The 17319-nt window shown below is 44.5% G+C and overlaps 1 protein-coding gene across 4 annotated transcripts in view; it reads left to right on the top strand.

The window, feature by feature from the left end:
• The window catches only part of ENOX1 (ecto-NOX disulfide-thiol exchanger 1), a 604516-nt gene that overhangs the window by 125295 nt on the left and 461902 nt on the right, over positions 1 to 17319 (top strand). For all 4 annotated transcript variants that reach the window (XM_067713986.1, XM_067713985.1, XM_067713979.1 and 1 more), the window contains exon 2: positions 15706 to 15771. The gene's annotated coding sequence lies outside the window, so the exon portion shown is untranslated. The remainder of the gene's footprint in view (positions 1 to 15705; positions 15772 to 17319) is intronic.

The following is a 17319-nucleotide window of genomic DNA, read 5'->3' as shown; positions in this document are numbered from 1 at the left end:
GAGAACTTCTCTGCAATTATCTGCCGTTGACCTTGGCCTCATTTCTCACGTTTTGGCTGATATTCTAAAGGTGGAGGATGAGGTTTAGATTTCATGTGCCGCGTTCTTCCTCTGAAGTGGTTGGTTTTCCTAGCCTAGTGATTCTATTCTATTCCATTAAAAACCCGAGGTTTATTTTATAAACGTGACAGCTAGTCATTATATGAGGATTATTTCACAGGCCCTACAAGCAGAACATGTAAAATGTCAAGTGCCAGGTGTGGTGTTTTTTTTTTTTCCCGATTTCATTTTTTTTTACAGAATTTTGAAAACGGCTTAAATCTAATTGGTTCCCCCAGGATCTCAGCTCCTGTTACATTTGTGGTGCTTCTTTTTTTGAGAGGCATCTGGAGAGACTGAACTGCCACTGCTAGTTGGCAGGCAGGGTAGGAGGATGCAGCAACTTTTTTTTTTCTTTCTTAGAAACTTTCAAATTTTGGGCTCAACTCTTCCCAAGCTTCAGTGTTTGATTTCCACACTTGTTTTTGCAACGTTGAGTTCTGCTTTTCCTATTATTGGATTCGTATGAATGAGAATGGCAGCCATGACGACCACCACCGTTGGTGGCCAGCCTATATCGACTGTGAAAGAAAAATAAAGAGAATAAGAAAAACAAAGCACATGTTAGTAGTAGTAGAGTATAATCCATGTAGACAACACTTACCAAGCACAGTTCTAATAAACAGGCTTTATGTGGGTCTAGTCTACTAAAAGTAAACACTTCTTTAGGCAACAGAGCTGAGTTATTATTAGTGGCCCAGATTCAGATGTTCCTATAGTCTAAACAATGTGAGAAGATGGCCAAAGTCTCTCCCTTAATCACAGTGCGGTCACAGCTTTGAAACCCCACATAGTGAAGCAAATAAGAAGCCACCCTCATAGTAGGGAAAGGGAAAGGGGGAGAGTGTAAGCAAACCAGGGGCTTCTTCTTGCTTCAAAACGTTTTAGCCAGATTCTTATACTTAAGGATCTGAGCTATAACCACAACGGAAAAACATACTTAGAGTGTTTATTTTTAAGTATATACTATTAAATGGTACTAAAAGACTCTGGTTTCGGAGCGTGAGTCTTCCACTGTGGAATTGAAAGCTAGGAAGAAGGGAAGTCAAGGCTTTAGGAGACTATTGACATGGTATGGGCAAAGCATACTGAGGGCACTCGGAGAAGCCAGATAAAAAAGCTTGTTGAGTACAGCGGTTAGGCTGCCTTTTGTTATTGGATTAGAAATAGCATAGGAATTAATAGCAAAGAAATTGTTCCTACTTTGGAAGATAAATGATTTGAAGTCTCTGTATTCAGAGAGCCTTATCTTGTAACATTTGACATCTACTTCTCTTAAACACAGGCAGGAAGAGTAACAACAAGAATGGGCTCAAACTGTGTTTTGATTAAGTGCCTCTTTGGGGTGTGTGTGTGTGTGTGTGTGTGTGTGTGTGTGTGTGTCCGTCCCAAGTGAGAATATCTGTTTAATTGAAATCTGATTGTTCTGTTATTGGTGAGGGAGGACCTGCCCAAGCATAGAAAAACCTAATTTCAGGCTTAGCAGGCAATGAAGTTAACAATAAAACATGTTTATTGAATTAAAAACAGTAAGCTTCTGGTTAATTCATTTAGGAATATTTCTCAAGATTTTCTTCCCAAGATAAAAACTTATATATCTGCCAGACGGAATAAGGGCCAGCCAGACTCCATGTGGGTAAATGTCCTCGTTTTCTTGTCCTCAGGGAGACAGCACAGACCAGGGGCACCGGGAGTGCAATGTTAATGTTGCCTGTGCCATTGCTGAGCTGTCCAACCCCGGGTAAATGACTTGGTCTCATTGGCCCTCAGTGTTTCTCACGTATGAAATAAGGGAACTGGATTAGGGGACTTCTAAGGCTCTTTCTGCATCTAATATTCGATAAAACAGAGGTGTAAACAGTGGAAAGGAAAGCACAGAGTGGTGAGGAAAAGATAAGTGTGGTAGTTCAGTGCTTGAGGAAGGGTTTTCTGGGCAGAGAAGGAAACAAGCCAGGGCAAGGCTGCAACAAAGGTTCTCTCCGTCTTTGTTCAGCTCGTGTCTCCCTGAGGGTTTTAGGTAACTCAGGAATGCTCCTTTTGCCTGCCCCTTCTTATTTTCTCCTTTTCTCTCTGTCCCATATTTCCTTCCATCTTTCTCTACACCCCTCCCCACCACCATCTTTACATCTCTCTGAGGAATAGATGTGGTTAGGATTTGTCAGGAAGACACAAGAAAAATGAAACTTGTTGGAAAAATAGTTTTCCACTTTGTTTTTTCCTTTTATTTCCTAGGATCTGTTATAGCTTCAAATTTGCTAAGTAAAAACAGTGAAAATGTTCAACTCATGGGTTGTGTGTTTGTAATGGTGATGATCACGATGCAGGTACCAACGTTGAGTGCTTGCTGTGTGCCGGGAAGAGCAGTAACTTAGTTACTCCCGCTAACAGCACTAATGAGGTAGGTCCTGTTACTAGCACCGTTATGCAGATGAGGCCGCTGGATCAGAAAGGTTAAGGAACTTGCCCACGGTTTCCAGCTCATTATGGCAAAGCTAGCCTCCGATCCCAGGCAGTTGTTTGCCAGTGTCGCCTCTTTCATTCACTTGGCCTAGCTGCATCTCCTCTGAGGCAGAGATGATGTGTTTTATTCATTTTTCCCATTCCCTTGAGATTTGGTACAATGCTGGAGGAAAGTATACTTTGAATTCGTGTAGGATGGACTTACAGGCGTACCGTCCTACCTGGGAGAGAAAGCCGTCCAAGGCGTCCTCTGTCTCCAGGGGAGAAGCTGTGCCCATAAGTGCCCTCCCAGCTGTGCAGAGATTTGTGTTGACAAATCTTTGACTTGGCATTTGAAAGTATCTGCTTCCTGTCTGTGTGAAGCTTTTTTTTTTTTTTTTTTGCGGTACGTGGGCCTCTCACTGTTGTGGCCTCTCCCGTTGCGGAGCACAGGCTCCAGACGCGCAGGCTCAGTGGCCATGGCTCACGGGCGCAGCCACTCCGCGGCATGTGGGATCTTCCCGGACCGGGGCACGAACCCGCGTCCCCTGCATCAGCAGGCGGACTCTCAACCACTGCGCCACCAGGGAAACCCTGTGTGAACTTTTTTAATTTAGAAGTTTCAGTTTTAAGAAAGTTAGACTAGTTTAAAGGAGTTCAATTATATTTCTGTACAAACAGTGAAACTGTAGTATCATTTAAACAAATGTAGCTGATAAGTTAATATATGAACCAAGAAATAGCTGGGAACAGAACGTCAATGAAAGCACTAGATTTAATTGTGAGGAAAAAAATTCCTTTAAGGTTTTATTTGCCTGAATGCATTTGACTTTGGAGATATAGTAGTTTTGCACTTGCGAACATTTGATACAGGGGAAAAAAAATGGATCAATATGTTTACATGCCAAGGTCAATCTTTCTACTACTATGTATGATGTTAGGGGTGAGAGAAATGAGAGAGCTCATTCTTTTTATATTTGTTGCCATGGTACAAGGATAATATCTTCTTGTGAGGATGTCTGTATTAGAGGGTGAAGGATGCATTGTTTATTCATTATGTCCTCTAAGATCTCACTTACCTGGTAGTCGGATTTCCAGCAGCTCTATCATCTGGAACATACATAGGTGCCTAGAAGTATAGGATCATGGAAGATTAATGTTGGAAGGGATCTTAGAGATCCTTTAACCCAACTGCCTTATTTTGCAGATGAAAAAGTACAGCCTCAAACAACTAAGGGACCTGGTCATAGATTAGAATAAAGTCTTCAAATAGAAAATGATAATTACAAAGGTTGCATACTATTTACCCTATTAATTTACTTTATAAGTATTTGTTGAGTACCTCATAATGTGGAAGACATTAGGGGTAGAGCAGTCCTCCTTGGTCTAGGAAAGATACAGGCTCTTCTTCAAGCTCTTACCAAACATATGTGTCATGAGGACACAGATGAGAAATATCTGAGAATGAGTCCTGATAAACTTTTCTTTTAACATCTTTATTGGAGTATAATTGCTTTACAATGGTATGTTAGTTTCTGCTTAATAACACAGTGAATCAGCTATATGTATACATATATTGACGATGACGGGGACTTTGTCTTGTTAACTCCCCAGTGTCTCATGCCCTCCAGGGGATGAAGCCGCTGACCACAGCTGTGACCACAGTGTCGAAATCTGGGAACATTTAGTGTTGCAAATCTACTGACTTAAAAAGCCTACAAGGAATTATAACATTTATTTATTTATTGGCTGCGTCGGGTGTTAGTTGCGGCACGCCGGATCTTTCATTATGGTGCGCAGGCTTCTCTCTAGTTGTGGTGTGAGGATTTTCTCCCTCTAGTTGTGACACATGGGCTCTAGAGTGTGCCGGCCCAGTAGTTGCGGCACACGGGCTTAGTTGCCCTGCTGCACGTGGGATCTTAGTTCCCTGACCAGGGATCGAACCCGTGTCCCCTGCATTGGATGGCAGATTCTATACCACTGGACCACCAGGGAAATCCCTGTAACTTCTTATTCCAGTGCTAAAACTTAAATTCATGTTGACAGCCCCGAGTCAAGAAAAAGTTAAAGTTCTTTCGACCTGTTCTTTTAGCAAAGTGGTTAAGTATACATTACATTTTAGCTTTCAAATATAAAGAGTATAGATGAGCTTCACTTCTCTGGGACATTTACTCATTTCGTCCTCAAAACATTTAGTCATTGAAATCTGTTGAACACCTTTTATGCATAACAGCTTATCTCTAGACCATGAATAAATAAGCTTGATGTTAGTGGAGGGGAGATTGGTCGTCACTGTAAATAAATTTGATGTTTGGCCGTTAACTTCACAGCAGGGTTTTGTGTACTGAAGCACCGTTATGAAGGTTGGGATGAAAGAGGTCACGCTAAATGCGGGAGAGAGACGGAGAAATAAATAAGCTACAGCAACTTCTGCAACCCAGGCAATGTGCCAAGTCTGTGACTTCATTTGATCCTCACACCAGTTCTGTGTGGCACTCAGTCGTCCCCATTTGCCGATGAGGAAGCTCAGAATCAAGGAGGGAGTTAATTTGCCCACGATGACATAGTTGGCAAATAGCAGGGTTTGGATCTGTGTCTCTGTGGCTTGGTCCATTGTCCTTGAAGCAAGTGGCGTTTCCCTCTTCCACTGACATGGAGTGTAGCGTGATGGACACATGCATTCATTCATTTATGTATCCATCCATCCATTCAGCAAATATTTGGAGACCAGCTTTATGCTGGACTCTTTAAGGAGGTGCAGATACGAATGAATAGTAATTTGAGCTATGGCATAATATAATAAATAATAAAAGTTCATGACAAAACTATATGACCGTGGTGGTTTTTAATTTTAGACTATAGACTCAGTGCTACTACTTCAAGATTATGCCTCTTATATTTGGAGGCATTATTTTTTTGAATTTTAAAAAAACATTGATTAGCCGTGAGAACAGAATTAAATCATTTGTAGTTATCAAATTAATTTTTTAATCGCATATTGGTGCTAAGTTGGTGATGTAGGCCTCGTGACTGAACAAAGGCAAGCTTGCTTTTTCTCCACCTTTAGGTGGGTAGCTTCCTCATCCGGCACCCTGTATGATATTGGATGCCCATTTATTGTAGCACCTTCCAGCTTCCAAGCGAGTTGGGTAGCACTGGATGGTGGTTTATTGCCTCGGCAGCTCTGAACCAATGAAGCCTAGATTGGTGAAATTTATAGCACCTAGAGTTAGAGAACGAGAAATATACTAACAGCATGTTCTAGAAAGCACAGGATCTCAAGCCATAAGATCTGGGTTTGAATGAAGGCTCTTTCACTTGGGTGGCATTGTGCAAAATTGTTAAATCTCTTTGAGCCTGGATTTACTGATTTAATAGTGTTTATGTCACATAGTGTTATGGGAATGAAAAGACATATGTGAAAAGTGCTTGGCAAAGACAGCTGTAGTGTTTAATTGTGTAAAGATAGGATCATCACTCTGATAATTGTCTGGCCAGGGTCTCAGGTGTCTTGTGAGGATAAAAGAGCATTTGACATGGGACCCAAGCTGTGAAGGAAAGACAAGAAATAGAGCTGTACAGAGGGATTGTTATGACTATAAAGGGACAAGAGTGTGAGCATTTGCCTTTTTTTTTTGCCTACTCTGTTCCTAGCCATTTCTAGTGACAGGTACCACTGGCATCCTGCAGCCTTCTGCTTCCAGCCTCTAGGGTTGCCTCTAAGATGTCTCATAGTGGTGTCGAAAGCCCACTGCTTTGAATGCCCCCCTGGTTTCTAATCCACTGCTTGCTTTTGGTCATTCCTACTTGTGTGCCCATCTGCTCTCCAGGCCTCCCGCCATCGGCCCATCTTGCTCGCTGACTAGGCTCTTCCTAGGAGCAGACTCTCTGAATCAAGTCCCCTGTGAATTATCCCCAGTTTGCCTTCCTTCTTGCCATCTGTCTTTCCTGAATGCTCTTGGCAAATCTCAATAGCCACACTACCAAAAAAGCAAGAAAACTTTACTGAGAGGAGAAGACAGAGTTAGGGAAAATGATGTGTACAAGCAGGACAAAGGATTCTGTAGGGCAGAGCGGACAGGGAGATAGGGCCTGGTGGAGGATATTGATGTGAATGGGAGCCTGTGGGTAGTTTCAGGCAGTGAGCTGCCTGAGCATCTATCTAACAATAGGGCAGGTGTCCACTCTCCTCTGTGTGTGCAGAGAGCCTGTCAGTCGTATGTGCCTCTGTGAAAGCATTCGGTAAGAAAATCGATGTTGTAGGGGGAGTGATTCCCATCTTTACTGTGGTTTTAACCCTGACAGGTGAGTTTCTAAATCTCCAGCTAGGAGGACAGGGTGCAGCTGACCAAGCATCTCAAACTCCTTTCTCCCGAACCTCCTCCTTTGGGCGCCCTCAGTCCAGTTACTGTGGGTACCACTTGCTGTGGTTTTGTCCATTAGCCGGCCTGCGCCTGCCATTGTAGAGGTCCTTTGGAAACACATTATTAGAGAAGAGCAGCAGAGAGGAAGTCTGCAAACCAACAAGAAAACAAACAACCTACATTCAGTAAGAGCAGGGAGTGTATGACCCACAGCGAGAAACGCAGAGGCAGACACCCCCTCTTTGTTTCCCTTTCAGACTTCAAAACGTTAAGGTGAGAGACCTCGCAGCTTCTGAGGGAGAGCCTGGTGGATGATGAGGGAGAGCCTGGTAGATGGAAAAGGAGAGTCTATTTTGAAGCCGTGTAGAGGTGGCATGCAGACAAGATAGCGTGCCCAGTCCTCCCGGGGCTGACCCCTGTCTTCTTCAAATATGACCGGAATGGCTTTAGTGGTGATTTCATCTAGTTGAATTTTACTCCTTTAAATAATATTGCAGGGCTTCCCTGGCGGCGCAGTGGTTGGGAGTCCGCCTGCCGATGCAGGGGACACGGATTCGTGCCCCGGTCCGGGAAGATCCCACATGCCGCGGAGCGGCTGGGCCCGTGAGCCGTGGCCGCTGCGCCTGCGCGTCTGGAGCCTGTGCTCCACAGCGGGAGAGGTCACAGCAGTAAGAGGCCCGCGTACTGCAAGAAAAAAAAAAATAGTATTGCAAAAACGTGACCTGTCAACTCTGGTTTTCCCTTTTCCTGAAATGTGTTCAGCGCTTTGGGTGTTCTTCGGGAAACCTAAGGCACAGGGGAGGAGGTCCTGAGGAGGTGTATGAAGAGGTGGTGTTAGGCCAGTTGCTTCCATTTCTGAGGAAGCTCGTTATGTGTAACCCCGAGGAGGTTTCTGAAGGGCTTGTGCCTGAGAGGCCTTGTTCATAATTAAAATGTCTGTTTAAAAATCAGTGTCCCATTGCACTTGAATATTTGATTTGCTGTCTGTGAGGTTTGCTTTCATGTTATTGAATTTTTAGATTTGTCAACCACATTTGAGGGATCATTTCAGTAGCATCCAGACAGGACGAGCTAGCTATAGGCAAGGAGGCCTCACCAACCCCACCCTTCCCTTATCCGGGGTGCGTGTTCCCGCATGAAGAGTGGTGCTTGCGGGTGCCCTGAACGTTCGGGATGATTTACAGAGGCTCTGATACGTGGTGTGAACTCCTGCAGGGAATCCTGGTTCCTTGTTTCAGCTCTGCTGATCCCTTGCTGTGTGACCTCCGGAAAGACTTTTCCCCCTGTTTGCCCTCAGCTTCCTTGCACGTTAATGGAAACAACAACAATAACATAACTCTTTCTCTTTATTCCTAGAAAGACTGTTGAAATGATCTCAGATTTGCTTTGAATTGCAAAACCCATCTATTAAACACGACACATGTTTGCATATATCCACGTATGTGAGTGTATGTGTCACACACATGCACACATCTGCTACTCACATTAAGGCAGAGGCCAGGCAAGTTGACCTTGAGTTCCCTTGGTGAACTTGGACCCCCACTGTTTCCTTAGGGCTCCACACGGCACCTTGTGTGGTCTTCATAGGTCGTTTCCCAAGGGTCTTCCCTCTCTCAGGGAATGGTCTCTCTTATTCAGAAGTCAGCTTTGATTTCTCTTTCTCCCTCACCTCTCATTTCCAATCTATCCATCACCAATCCTGCCAGCTCTTCTTTCAAAGCGTATTTCAAATCCACCCACTTCCACTGCTGTCGCCATCGTCAGCCTCTGTTGATTCCTCTCTGTAATCCGTCTTCCACACGGGAGCCAGAGTGACTTTTCAGAAATGTAAAACACATTATGCCAAGCCCTGCTTCAGACTAGCCCGTGGTCCTGGTGCTTCTAGAATGAAATTCGAACTTCTAACCATGGCCTCCTTAGCTTCCTTGGTGGCCTTCCCCTCCCTGCCTGGTTCACTAAGCTCTAGTGAAGCTTGACTCCTTTTTGTTCTTTAACACCCCACACTTTCTTACCTTAAGAATTTTTTAAAATAAGCTTTATTTTTTTAGAGCAGTTTTAGGTTCATAAAAATTGAGGAGAAAGTACAGAGAGTTTTCATATATCTCCTGCCCATGTGTACAGTCTCTCCCACTATGGATACCCGCCCCCCACCAGAGTGATGCATTTGTGACAGCTGATGAACCTACATTGACACATCACTGTCACCCAAGGTCCATAGTTAACCTTAGGGTTCACTCTTGATGCTGTTCATTCTATGGCTTTTGACAAACGGATGATGACATGCATCTACCATAATACTGTATCATACAGAAGTTTCACTGCCCCAGTAATTCTCTGTGCCCCTCCTATTCTTCTCTCCCTCTTCTCATCGCTGGCAACCACTGATCTTTTAACTGTCTGCATAGTTTTGCCTTTCCTAGAATGTCATACCCTTGGAATCATACAGTGTGTCGCCTTTTCAGAATAGCTTCTTTCACTTAGTGATATGCATTTGAGATTCTTCCCTGTCTTTCCATGACCTTAAGGATTTTGCTTTAGCTTTTTGCTCTGCTCGCCTTTTCCTGTCCACCCTATTTAACTAGCCTCTCATGTCACATCACCTTCTTGCAGGTTCTTTCTAGCACTTGTTACCCTCTGACATTTTCTTTTATTGTTTACTACCTGTCTCTCCCGCGAGATTTCAAGCTCTGTGGGAGTGAAGGTCTTGTCTGCCTCACTCCTGGTTGCGCCCCAGTGTCTAGAGCAGTTCTTAGTGCATAGTAGATGCTCAGTAAATGTTGGGAGAGTTGAATGCATCGGTGACCTTCAATATATGAACCCATTTTAGCATTACTCTTCTCTCCTAGTTGGTCTTCAAGGTGACAAACTCTTTCATTCACACTGCTCCAGGTTTTGTTCGGAGGAAGAGGCAGACATTCATGTTAAGTCACTGAGTCTGAGAATTGTTTCTTGTTCACCTTTGGCTTCTTGGTTGTCTGCTGAATTTAATGGGCCTCCAGGCAAGCGGAAGTTGGGAGCCTTGCGCAAGAGAGAACAGAGGCGGTAGAAAATGATTAAAGGAAAATAGCAGAATAGTGTAATTTTACATTTATTGAGTCACACATTGTACTCCAAGCTGTGTATAACATAAAAAATGAATTAGGAGACAAGTCAGATATGAAATGAATGAGCACACACAAGCCCGCAAATACTGCAGAGAGGAAGGTATTTCTCCAGGTGCCTCTTCTCATTTACCAAACTGTAGCCTTATCAGAATATATGGGCTCGTTCAGGAGAGGCATCACGCAGCCAGTGTTTGTGGCCCAGTCATGCCCTGGCGGCACAGAGAGACCTGCAATTTCCTTACTGCTTCTTGAAGAAACTTTCTTCGACCTAACAGACTTTCTAGGGAGACCAAACCAAGTGCAGCTGAGTTTAATGTTCTCATTAAAATGTTAAAGAGGCTTTATTCACGAATGGCTGAAGCTGTAATTTCTTTATCCTCATGAACTGTGGAAATATGTGGCCGTCTCATACAGTGGCGTTCACCCAGACCCCCCCTCAGGAAAGTCTGCTTAACGGAGGGGTTGGCTGGATCTGGGGGCTGGGAAGGGGATTATCTGGATTGTATCTTTCAGGGATGTAGTGGAAGTGATGGGAAGGGGCCCCCCTTCCTTGATCTGTTTTCATGCTGTAGCTCTTGTTGTGTAAGCACTATTCGTCTACTTGACCTTGAGTTCTAACTTGGAAATCACATGAGAGACAAACACTCAAATACACACGTGCACCCAAATGTTGTGGGCCGAAGTGGGTTTTTATCCTCCCATAAGCAGTAGCTTATTGAGGTGAAATGAGAAGAAATCCACACGGGTTGAGGTGCTGGTAAACTGAACAGGGAGTTGATCTGGAAAAGGAATTGTGTGAATCATAGGTGGAGCTGGCACTCAGAACTGGCTTTGGGTGGTGACCAGTGCAAAAACATAACTGTAGAGCTTTAGGGAGTGGATACTGATGGCAAATACAACTATTTTTCTTCCTCTAAATATTAATAATGTTGTATAGGTAACACTGAAATCGTAGAGCTGTCTGTGGTCCATATATAGCTAGGAAACTGTATTGCCAGAAACCTCAAACTGAAACTTTAAAACAAGCTCTTTTCCTCAATTCCTTATTATTAGAAAGCATTGTCTGTTGAATGGTAACAGATCTAGGTCCCACGATACGCAGATGTGGTAATGTAAGTAACATCTAGGGATTGTTTAAAGATATTTTTTTCTTTTTCCATTGATGGGTCATTGAGGTACTTTACTCTGGGTCAGATTTAAATTAAAATACATGCGTCCTAGAGTTGTCAAAGTTTTTTCCTCAAGAGGTAAACCCTTCTTTTCAGACGTGAGTGCAGGGCTTTCGTTAAAACTGTTTCAGGGGCTTCCTTGGTGGCACAGTGGTTGAGAGTCCGCCTGCCGATGCAGAGGACACGGGTTCGTGCCCCGGTCCGGGAAGATCCCACATGCCGCGGAGCGGCTGGGCCCGTGAGCCATGGCCGCTGGGTCTGTGCGTCCGGAGCCTGTGCTCCGCAACGGGAGAGGCCACAATAGTGAGAGGCCCACGTACAGCAAAAAAAAAAAAAAAAACTGTTTCAGGTCGGAGGGGGCAGTGGAGTTGAAAGTTAACATAGGAGGCTCTTTCTATGTGAAAATTGGATGGTTTCTGAAGAGGCCTTTTCTGGAAGGGTGACCATCTCAGCCCAGTGGTTTTCATGGTGTTAATGTTGTTAACGTTAAAAAGAAACACTCATGATTTTTGAACACAAAGAAAGTCCATGCTGATTTTAGAAATACTGTTGATTATATACTGTTGATGAAATACATTTTTAAGAGATTCAGAGCCAGATATAACAAATTACACTGCCGGCTAAGCCAGCTCTGCTCTAACTCTTGGTTGGTTGATATGGAATGACTTGCATCCCTGTTTCGGGGAACTGCTAACCCGGTCTCTGAATTCTGACATGAATCCAGAGAGGCAGGACCTCTTGGGGTTCTATTTAGACCCAGCTCCACCTGTCGTGTCTCCTCTTTCCCTTTTCCAAGATAGGATTGCAATCCCTTTCCTGGTCTACAGAGCAAACCCCTTCTGGAGCCTTCTTGGCTTGCCTACGAAATCTTGGTGAGCTATGATCAGGTCCTTACTTCCTAGTTTGACTCAGAACTGTTGAAGAAGTGTAAAGGTGTGATGAGAGCATCCGTAATTATAGGGTCTGGACAAAGTATCATGGGAACAAATGGAGGGACTGACTAATTTATCCCAGGCTGCTGTATTTCTTTCGGAGAACTTCTGTCTGTCCTCTAGAGTTTTTCTGTTTGCTCATTTGCTGTTAGAATGTTAGTTGTCACATTTGACCACTCAGTATCCCTGCCCAGTCAGCCCCTCTGCCCTTTCGACTTCTTGGAGGTGAGTTATATCCACAGCCCTGTGTTTACCTTATGATTAGGTGCCACTGCCAGAAGCCTAGAGGAAATTTTCAAAGTGCATCCGTGTGCCATAGTATTTCCCTCCGGCTGCTTAATTCTGTTGTGTCTTAGGCTAATACTGATCGGTCAGTTGATTCTTTGATTCATTCATTCATTCATCAGACATTTGGGGAGCATACTATATGCCAGGGGCACATCCTGCATCTAGGTGCTGGGATAAAAGGGGGAGCAAAGCAGATGTGTCTACAGAGTTTTGCTGATGGTTCACAGGGGTGAAAATAAGAGTGAAATACCTGAAGAAAGCCAAATTGCTTTTCTGTAATTCACAGAGTGTGTGTGAGATTTGCCATATCACAGCCGACTCCGTAGAGTACTCCGCAAGTGCATTTCACGCAGGAAGTGGCGGTACCAGACATTTTCTGTATTATGATAATCTTCATGTATTTATTAAGCTGTAGCTTGTCAGGCTTCCTGATGGGGCGTTAAATGAGCCTTTTTGTGTGCTGCATTGTGTCTTTGTCAGGAAGCACTCTGGTAACTCCTGCCTGTAATGAGGCCCATTTCAGTCATTCCAGGCGGGTTTGGGGGATCGGCACAAAGAGGGGTAAGACGAACACTTAGGAAAGGGCTGGATTCGTGGTGGGTTGAAGGGAGCGTCCTTAGGAAAAACCGGAGATAGAATGAAATCCTTTTGCCTAGTATATTTTACGTCTCGGTACCCTTTGAGCACAGCAGCTGAATAGCCCAGCGTTGTTCTGCATTTTGAAAACTGCTAAGAAAATGCTAGCTTACTACATTTATAAAGTTTTTTTTAGAATAAATTTATTTATTTATTTTTGGCTGCGTTGGGTCTTTGTTGCTGCGCGCGGGCTTTCTCTAGTTGCGGCGAGCGGGGGCTACTCTTCGTTGCGGTGCGCGGGCTTCTCATTGCTGTGGCTTCTCTTGTTGTGGAGCACGGGCTCTAGGTGTGCAGGCTTCTGTAGCTGTGGTGAGCAGGCTCAGTAGTTGTGGCACACGGGCTTAGTTGCTCCGCAGCATGTGGGATCTTCCTGGACCAGGGATCGAACCCGTGTCCCCTGAATTGGCAGACGGATTCTTAACTACTCTGCCACCAGGGAAGTCCCTAAAGTTTGTTTTTTTTGCCTTCTCAACTGTTGACCTGGCAGCAGGTTGGGAGAATCTGTGAACTCCAAGTGTGACGATGGGACAGCAGACGAGCCCAGAAATTTTCCTATAATTTCCAAGCTCTGTGCCTGCGAGGTCTGGCTACACACTGATAACAGAGTTTCGACTCTGGGAAAGGAGAGAGCCTAGAAGAGGGGAAAGAAGTATGGGCACATTAGTGAGGAACAGGGAAGAGAGATCAAGGGGGGAAAGGTAGAAAGGTGCTCTGTTATCCTTGCTTCTCTCCCTCATCTCCTTCTTCTCATAGCAGGAGGGGGTGAGAAAGCAGGCAGATTGAAAAGGAGAAGGGAGTTGAATTAGAGATGGGAGGGCACTTGGAGGTGGTAAGGGAGAAGGAGAATGAGTCAGAGGAAGCGAGGGGGAAGGAGGCAGGATAAGGACTACTTAAATGTAGGGAGGGAGAGGAGACAGGCACAGAGAGGGGCGTGCACACACTGTGGTCTCACCGAGAGCCTTCAATTGCTCCCAGCGATGCAGCAGCCGGATAGCCAGTGTCCCTCCCCGAAGACAGTTTCCTGACTTTTGTATTAACTTTAATGCCATTCTCTTTATGGCCCCTGTATTGCTGGTTGCAGCTGCATTGACACTCTGCGTGATCAGAGAGCAGAGACTTAGTTCTGTGGTCCCTGCCCCCTCGCAGTGTTCGGCAGACTTCTGAGTCAGTGCTGCTTGCATTTGATGTCTGCTATTCCTCCTTGTCTATACAGGTAGGTGAGCTGAAAGGGAAAAGAAATGTTCCTAACGGCTGCCGCCTTTAGAGCTCATGCATACAAATATTCATAGCAGTTGGGAAAAACAACTCGATACTGTCACAATCCAATATTTTTTCTAAGTAAAGGTAGTTGACTCCTTCATTGCTGGGCTGGGTGCTTGCCCTAACCCAGCACCACACTCACTGCGCCTACAGGTGGGCTGCTTCTTGAAACACCTTTCCTCTTCTTTTTTCGAAGCTCAGCTCAGGAAGCCCTCACAGTGTTCCAGGTCCGGGTCAGGTGCTTTCTAAGTGTGCACCAGTGCCCTCCTCTGCACCCTGGCTTCTGGTGCCAACCTTTCCCCTATTAGAGCTCCCATTGCTATTGTAATTTCTGTTCTTCCCCTACACTTTGGGCTCTTTACACAATGTTGGATATTACGGAGCATCTAAATAGATGTTCACTAACTGCTTATGGAATGAATGAATGGCCATGGTGCTGCTTTTGTAAGTGTAAAACAAAAGTCTTCTAGAATCAACTATGCTTTAGGAATGAGTGTACAATTAGCCCACGTATTCTGGAAGAGAAAAGTCGACTTCGCCAGCAGTAAGGGATTTCTGGGGACTTTATTCAGTTATAATAAAGGGACTGTGATTCTTTTAACTTCTGGACACCAGAGGACAGTCAGGCAACCTGTTTCCTGTGATTCTAGTAATTGCAGGTCAGATAGATAAGGAGCTTCAAAACCATACTTCTCAGACATGGATGTGCATAGGAATCACTTGAGGATCCTGTGAAAATACAGATTCTGTTTCAGGAGGTTTTAGCATTTCAGGCTCCCTGGTGATGCTGCTGTTGCTGGTCCGTAGACCTGACTCGAGTAACAAGCTTTTAAAATACTTTCTAGTCAATAAAGTTGGGATTCATTCTATGGAAATATACAGTTGCATTTTTATAGTTTGAGGAACCACAGACTTCCCAAGAGAAAACGTAGAAATATCTAACCCTTATGTCAGCTTGGAAATTTGCAGGAAGTCTTTCCTACACTTAAAAAGAGGAACCCTATACTGATCAGCGCCCCCCCCAAACTGCTTTCAAATGATACTCTAGGTTGTACTGCCCTTAACTAATACACAGCTTTACTTATGAAGGCTTTTGCAGATTTGGGAGGCCCTGGCCCTGACCCTAGCCCTGGTGTAGTTACTTTAGCAACAAGGACGACCTTTAAAGCACAAATATGCTGTGGAAGATCGACAGTTCAAGGGCTGTGTTTATGATGAGACCTTGGCATTTATGGATTGTGACCAGGCAGAGACCTTCTCCAAGGACAGCCAATTAGAATGGCTGGAAGTAGGAAGGGGCAACATTCAGCTCGAACTTTGCAAGCGAAACCTTGAATCTGCTTATATATATTCCAACAGCTCTCTGAGTTTGCTGTTCGAAGTTTTCTCTAACACGGCTGCCTTTATTTTACAGGTCCTTTGCAGCCAGCATGATGCCATCTTTATAACCCGTGGAGGAGAGAGCGCTCACCATGTTCAGGTAAAGGGATGGTGGGTACAGCAAGCGACGAGCACGGCCACTGGCAGGTTGCTTGTCACTGTATGAGAAGTGATGCAGCTTAATCATTCAGTTGACATCACTCTCTTGTGTTTTACTCATTTATACTGGGGTGCAGAGGGCCAGTCATGGGTGGTCTCAGTGAACTAATGTGCATTTGGGGAGCATCTCAGAGTACCTACAACAGGGGCTCTGTAGACAACCAGGGAGGAAACAGGACTGGTCACCTGGAATCTCTTTCCATCTTCTACAGTGTTAACATAGAGTTATTGCTATTGTTCATCTTTATTACCGTATCAGAAGGCTTTAATCTTTTCAACATTGATGTAAATAGGTGAATACTGAAGACTCTTCTAATTAAAGTCTTATCTCTGTTCCCTTATCTGAAGTTGCCCTTCTAAAGATTCTTTGCATTTTCCTTTTCAATAAACCTATGTCCCACGACTTTGATTTGCCCCACTAGGTCACCAAGATTAATTTTCCATTAACCGTTATGGCTTCTTTCTTTCTAATCATCTTTTTAGAGTATTAAACTTTGGGTCAGCCTCTGTATAGGATATAAACCATCTCTTTCTTTGATGGTCTTTATGGAACAGACATAGATGGTGATGATCTCTGGTCCGTGGACTGAACCTGGCCCTGTTAATTGAATCAGACCATCTGTGGATAGACCCGCACAGGAGTTCCATTGACCATGGCAATTTTGTCATTGGCCTTGCTTCTTTTGTGACCCAGTCTGTATTAGTTTTCTCTGGCAGCTGTAACAAAGGAACACAAACTGGGTGGCTTAAATGACAGGCACTTATCATCACGCGGCTCTGGAGGCTAGAAATCCGAAATCAGGGTGTCAGCAGGCTTGGTTCTTCCTGAGAGTCGTGAGGGAGAATATGGTCCATGCCTTTCTCCTAGCTTCTGGTAGCCTCAGGTGTTCCTTGGCCTCCGAACGGCCGTCTTCTTCCTGTGTCTTCGCATTGTTTACCTCTGTGTTCAAATTTCTGCCCTTTTAAAGACACCTGTCATCTTGGATTAGGGACTCCTTTAATGACTTCATCATAATTTGACCATCTGCCTAGATTCTACGTCTAAATGAGGCCACATTTAATCGAGACTTCCACGTACTTTTTGGCACACCTAAGTCAACCCATAACACTACCTAAGGGAAGGGGACTTCGTTCCTCTTGGTATTCCCTAGAGAAACTAGCACAAAGCTTGTTGCTTAATATTGGTTGAATGGGTGAATGGCAAAGACCATAATGACCGTGGCCAGATTCATTTGGCAAAAGCAAAGTGCAGTGACCAGAGGTGGGCAGCTCTTCTGCTCCCTTATCCTCAGTGACCTCTTACTTTTAGGATAGTCCCAGTTCAACAACATCATAAACGGGAACGAGCTTCCCTTTAAAATTAAGCGCAAGTAGACTTTTTCTACACTGTAGCCCTCTCTGTGAGCCAGGCCCGCTTTCTCTACCGCATGGCAGGCTGACAGTTTACACGCCACCTCTATCAGGACATCAAGATATCTTTCCAGCTAAT

This window comes from Pseudorca crassidens, chromosome 18, assembly GCF_039906515.1.
Source record: "Pseudorca crassidens isolate mPseCra1 chromosome 18, mPseCra1.hap1, whole genome shotgun sequence".
Lineage (NCBI taxonomy): Eukaryota > Metazoa > Chordata > Mammalia > Artiodactyla > Delphinidae > Pseudorca > Pseudorca crassidens.
The sequence above is the reverse complement of the archived record's forward strand: the minus strand, read 5'-3'. Positions and strand labels throughout refer to the sequence as shown.